The following is a 6,028-nucleotide window of genomic DNA, read 5'->3' as shown; positions in this document are numbered from 1 at the left end:
GAGTGATTGTACCTGTGGTAAAAGATCTCCTTGGAGATGGACAGAACCATCTTCCTGCAGCTGAAACCTGGGCCCAGGGCAGGCAGGAAGCTGAAGATATGAAGAAATGAGACCTCTAAACATAGAGCATGGCACAGAGAGAGAGGCTTCAACGAGGGCTGGTTTTCAAAGGGGTCAGGCCGCCCAAAAAAAGGTGATTCCAGGAGAAGAGTTGTGCTCCCAAAACGAGGTGTTTGGGGGGGGTGATGTGCTCTTCACCACCTGGTTGTCCTGTGGGCACCTCCTTGGGGGGGTAGGTGGGTTTTACTGCTGCCCACAGTTGTACTGGTAGCTGTTGGACCACTGGTACGAGTAAGGGAGGGAGGTGTGTGGGTACAGGGGTGCTGGGGCACACGCCACCTGAGGGCACCTCCTGACGCACTGGGACAGGCAGAGCTGCTCCCTGCCCTGCCCCTGGGGCTGGGGGAAGGTCGTGGTGAAGAGGCTGGGGCTCCTGGGGCTGCAGCAGCAGCAGCAGGAGGAGGAGGAGGAGGTGGAGGAGTGGTGACCTTCCACTACGCGGGTCTCCACGCACCCCGAGGAGCACGGGGGACTCTGCGGGCTCTTCCTCACGCTGCACACCTTGGCACCCGCGGGGGCGCGGGGTGGGCACTGCACACACTTCAGCCCCCCCGGGGGGTGGCACTGCTGGGGGAAGGTGGGCGGGGGGCACTTGGTTCCAGCAGGGATGTAGCACTGCCGCTTGTACTGGTACCCGTAGTAGGACATCGTTCCCGGGGGGGATGCTGAAAAAAGATCAAGGGGAGAGAGGTGAGGGTGTAACAACTGCTGCTTGTGTTGGTCATTTGGGAGAAATGACCCCCAAAATAAAGCCAAGTAGGGGAGAAAAGGGAAAGGAATTCGCTGCGGAATCGCTGGGCTGAGTTTGCTGCTCTCCCCACCCTCCTCTCTCCAGCACAACCTGCAAGTGCTGCGTTTCCCCAGCAGCCTCTTCCACAGCTTCAGCTGCCACGGGGAGCAGGTTATTCCCGGGAAAAGGGGAGCTGGGAGGGGGTCAGGCTCTGCTCCGAGGGAATAAGGGACAGGAGGAGAGGGAACGGCCTCCAGCTGTGCCAGGGGAGGGGCAGGTTGGTCATGAGGAGGAATTTCTTCACGACCTGAAGGTCCTCCCTGAGCCTCCTTTTCTCCAGGCTGAGCTCCCCCAGCTCCCTCAGGAGTTCTCCAGACCCTTCTCCAGCTGTTCCATCCCCTTTCCCATCTCTGCTCCCTTCTCTGGACACTCTCCAGTCCCTCCATGGGAATTGGGGGGCCCAGACCTGGAGGCAGCACTCGAAGTGCCCTCCCAAGTGCCCAGCACAGAGGGGCAATCCCTGCCCTGCAAGAGGCATTGCCCAGCTGGAGGACATCACAGCTCTCTCTGCCACACTTGGAGGACCCAAGGAGTCCATTCCAAGGGTGTGATGGAGCACAGAGAGAAGCGCTGAGACCTCGGATTTCCTAATAACAGTTTAAAATCTGACTGCAAATCAGCTTCCTCAGCACCGGCAAATGGCTCTTGGGCATCTTGCACCTCGCAATTTGGTGGCAGATGACTCTGCAGATGTGCAGGACAGCTCATCCCATTCCACCCCTTGCCATGGGCAGGGACAACTTCCACCAGCCCAGGTTGTTCCAGCTTGGTCTTGGACACTTCCAGGGATGGGGCAGCCACAGCTTCTCTGGGCAAGCTGTGCCAGGGCCTCCCCACCCTCACAGGGGACAATTTTTTCCCAATATCCAACCTAAATTTCCTCTGTCAGTCTGAACCCATTTCCCCTTGTCCTGTCACCCCAGTTCCTGATGCAAACCTAGCTCTTGCTCTTAGTAACTCTCCTAAATAAAAATCCCCCCCCAAAAGTGCACAAAAAGGGGTCTCAGACAGGGAGAAACCTTTTCCAGATAAAAATTATCAGTAATCCACCCCACCCTCTGATCTGCAACAGAAATAGTCACTTGAACCACTAAAATAAGTGGCCTCTCTTACTGGAGAAAGGTAGAATTCAGTTTTAGCAAAGCCAGTTAAAGATATGGGGACTTAAATGGCCAGATCGAAGTGGAATCCACATCCCAAACTGGGTGAGGTTCTGCAAACCGCAGGGTCAGCTTTAAAAACCTCTATCTGCCCATGCCTTTAAAGAAACCGATCCAAAACCAAACCACAAACCCAAGAACCTCTAAAAAAACCCATCCCTCTTAATTCCCAGTGTCAGATATCTCTGCAGGGTCCAGTTTGCCGTTCAAAGTGCCAACAAAATGTTATTTTCCCAGTTAGAAAATAGAAGTAGGCAAACAACTTACCGAGCTCCCAGTGGAGAGTCAGAACTGGATTGAAAGCTTTGGAAAAGGGTGTTTTTAATATGGAGGTTTTATAGTCCTCCAGACCACGGAAAACCTGAGCCACTGTGTATCAAATCCTAATTAGCTACAAGGTGGGGGGAATTTGTTCCTATGCAACTTTTTTGCTGGCTGCAATTATTGTACTCATTTGTGCTCGTTAATACTTTGGTATCCCTAAATCCCAGGGGAAACACCTCACACCCCGTGGGTTCTTTTCATTGTAAAGCTTTATGGGAGAAGGAAAAGCCGCCTTTCATTCCATTGACCTCATTGGTTCCATCAAGAAATGGATCCTTCCCCCTCTCAGAGCTGGACACGAGGCCAGGGGGAAGGTGTGGAGGAAAAACACCAATCCTGCTTTTGGTGGGGCTTAAAAACCTCTCAGGGCTCGGCCTGTGCCAGATGGAGATCTGCTGGGAAAGTGGTAGAGCTGACTTTGTAAGGAATTGTGGCTTTCCCAAGGATTTAGAGCTGGCTGTGGGGGCTTTGTCCTACAGGAACCCTGGTTTGGGTAGAAGCTGTGTTGGTGACGTCTGGTTGGGTTCCTTTGGTGAGGCAAAAGGTGTTACCAGCTTGGACTGGATTATCATGGAATGATTTTGGGTGGGAAGGGACCTTCAAGATCATTTTTGTTCCACTGCCATGGGCAGGGACACCTTCCACTAAAGCAGGTTGCTCTAAGCCCAATTCAATCTGGCCTTGGGCACTTCCAGGGATGGGGCAGCCACAGCTTCTCTGGGCAACCCATGCCAGGGAAGGATTCCCTCCTGAAATCCAACCTAAACCTCCTCTCTGTCAGTTCTGAAGCCATTCCTTGTCCTGCCACCACCTGCCCTTGCAAAAATGTTCCACCTCAGTCACCCCGAAGCAGGGAGAGCTTCTTGGTGCTCCCATTATCTCACCCCACCACCATCCCAAGAGCTCCTGCCTGGCTCCCAGAGCTCAGCTGGGCCTGTGCTGCTGCTCCCTGTCCCCCTGTGCCTCGTCCTTGTCCGTCAGAGGAGAAACTGTGATGTAATTAAGAGCCTTTGATGTCTCGAGACGCAGCCTCTTAAATTGGCTGGCGTTGCTCATCGCGGGGCTGAGCTGGGACACCTTGGCTCATGTCAAACATTAATGAGCATTTGTGAGGAGTTTTAAGAGGTCCTGTTGTGCTGTTTAATAAGCTGTCAGTGCCACTCTTGTTTTATGGAGGGGTGTAAACACCTGTCTGTGCAATCACAGGGGTGTCTTCATTTATCAAAGCTGAGGTGTCTCAATTTAGCAGCAGAACAAAGCTGAGGTGTGAGGTGACAACAGGCCCTGATACAGGTCATGCCAATGTGTTTATTCTCTTTTAAGGTAGTGCTTTACCTCCCTGATTTTGCCTCCCTGGTAAATATACTACAGGTTCTAAGGGGGGAATGGAGTTCTCCTGGAATGGTTTGGCTTGGGAGGGACATTGAGGATCATCTCGTTTCAACCCCCTCTTCCACGGGGCAAAGGTTGGACTGGACGATCCTGGAGGTCTTTTCCAATCCAAATAATTGGTGATGCTGTTTTGGGTGGTCTCAGGGATGCATTGGATCATGGCTACCTGCCTGTTTCGTGGAACAATTTACCCAAATGAATGTCATCAGAGAGCTCCCTCCTCCTGTGTTGAGCTCTCGCTTGGTCCTTTCGAGGTTTCATCTCGATGGATGATTTTTGTGTCTTGCATGGTTAGTTTTTTAGGCTGCTGGGCTTCGATTCTTCAGCTTGTTCTAACCCTGGTAGGTGGAGCTGGCACAGGCCCAGTTCTGTTGTTTGTCTTCCTCCCTTGAGCTGCTGAGTCCTGGCTCCAGTTCCCCACCTGGCTCATCACTTTTATTTCCTCGCCCTCTCTTGCTGGCGTTGGAGTCTCAACACCCTCGTTAAAAAACCATCCACGTGACGACAGCCAGTTGTGGGGAGCAACTAATGAGCTGTTGTGACGTGCTCTGGAAACGCTTTCAGAAAGCCTTGGCATGGCTGTTGTCGGGGTTAATCTCCACGTTCAGATAAATCCACCCTCGGGGTGACGTGAACCCCGGGCAGTTTTGCCAGCAGAAAACAAATCCCCGGCCGCGTGGATTCCTCTCACGTCGGAGCAAAGATCTTGGCTTTGAATTATTAATTAATAAATCTCTAATGTAGGATTTAACATTTGGGTTTATCTTCAGCTGGTTAAAACTGGTAATGAGGCATTTAATTCCAGCGTGCTCGTGGAATTACTTTGGGGGATAAATCGCTGCCCAATCTAAGCTCAATCCAAGCACGAGTTGAAATTCCCATGGTTATCTTCAATTATTAGTTGTGGCTGGAAGTGTCCAAGGTCGGGTTGGACGGGGCTTGGAGCAACCTGGGCCAGTGGAAGGTGTGGAAGGGAGCTGGAACTGGATGGTCTTGAAAGTCCCCTCCCACCCAGCCCGTCCCAGGATTCCAGGGTAGAAAATGCAGAGCCAGTTTTCCCGAGGAGTTGCAGACCTTTTCTGTCATCCCCGGCCATTGTGACACGGTTGAAGACAAACCTGAGCGTGCAATTGGCGCAGGAAACACATCCCAAGCGTTTCCCACCGCCGTGGAAACCCTGCCTGAGGTTTCAGCTGCACAACAGCACAATGCCACGGGCTCCAAGGCCTGCCCTCTGCTGCCAGTGCGATGATAAATCCCAAAATCCCAGGGGAGCCGGGGTCAGCAGGGACCTCTGGAGATCACCCTTGCCGTCCTTGGCGTCGGTTGCTGACTCAGTTGGGTGTCAGAGAAGGCTCCTCCACGTGCTGATGCTTAACAGGATGATAACCCCACTCCAGTTTCGTCAGCAGTTGGGCCTCCCAAAAATGCGCCTTCTGCTTGTTGTTCCTCAGAGTTGCTGTTCCAGTGGCTTTTGGCGCCCTTTTATTGGAGAAGCGACTCGCAGGAAAAAATGCCTGGCAAGGTCTTGCCTCAGCCACACCCTTTTTATGGCCTTTTTTGTCATCCCCCTAACCCAGGTCATGATTTGCAGCTTCACGAGGACGGGGCATTTAATTCCATGAAAAATGTGGTCTTGCCCTTCTTCCCTTTTTTTTTTTTTTTTTTAATTGGTAAAACGTGGTAAAGAAACGTGTGCTCGGTGTCAAACTGCAGGAGCTGCCCTGCCTTTTTTGGGGGGGCTACAACTCTGTAAATCCAAGATTTCTGCACCGTGCCAGGCTTTGGATTAATCTAATCCCACACAGAACCCAGAACATGGTTTATCCTTCCCTTTATCAGCTCTTCCTGGGCTGAGCTGAGTATGTTTTCACCCAGGAAAATGGCTCGTTATCACCTGCCCAGCCACATTCACAGAGGACATCAAGGATGAAGGAGGTGCAGAGTGACCCCCTCTCCACATAAAGCTTCGGAATTGCAGGGTCAGGAAGGCAGCAAAGCACGAGGTCACGTGGGGACAATCTAATAATTACAGAGGGTGATTTATTTAAACCAATTGACATCCATTACCGGAGCTGGATCTCCAAAGAAACGTGCCCGGGGATTGATCAGGACCTTCTGCACGTGGATGATTCACACCAGGCAGTCCCAGGGCGAGTATAAAAGTGCTCCCACATCAGACCTCGGGACATCATTCCTCTTGCTCCTCTCCTGTGCTTGTGGGTAAGTGACCCCCTCAGTT

The sequence above is a fragment of the Myiozetetes cayanensis genome, unplaced genomic scaffold (assembly GCF_022539395.1).
Source record: "Myiozetetes cayanensis isolate MyiCay16 unplaced genomic scaffold, myiCay2020 scf41, whole genome shotgun sequence".
NCBI lineage: Eukaryota > Metazoa > Chordata > Aves > Passeriformes > Tyrannidae > Myiozetetes > Myiozetetes cayanensis.
Note: the sequence above shows the minus strand (reverse complement) of the source record.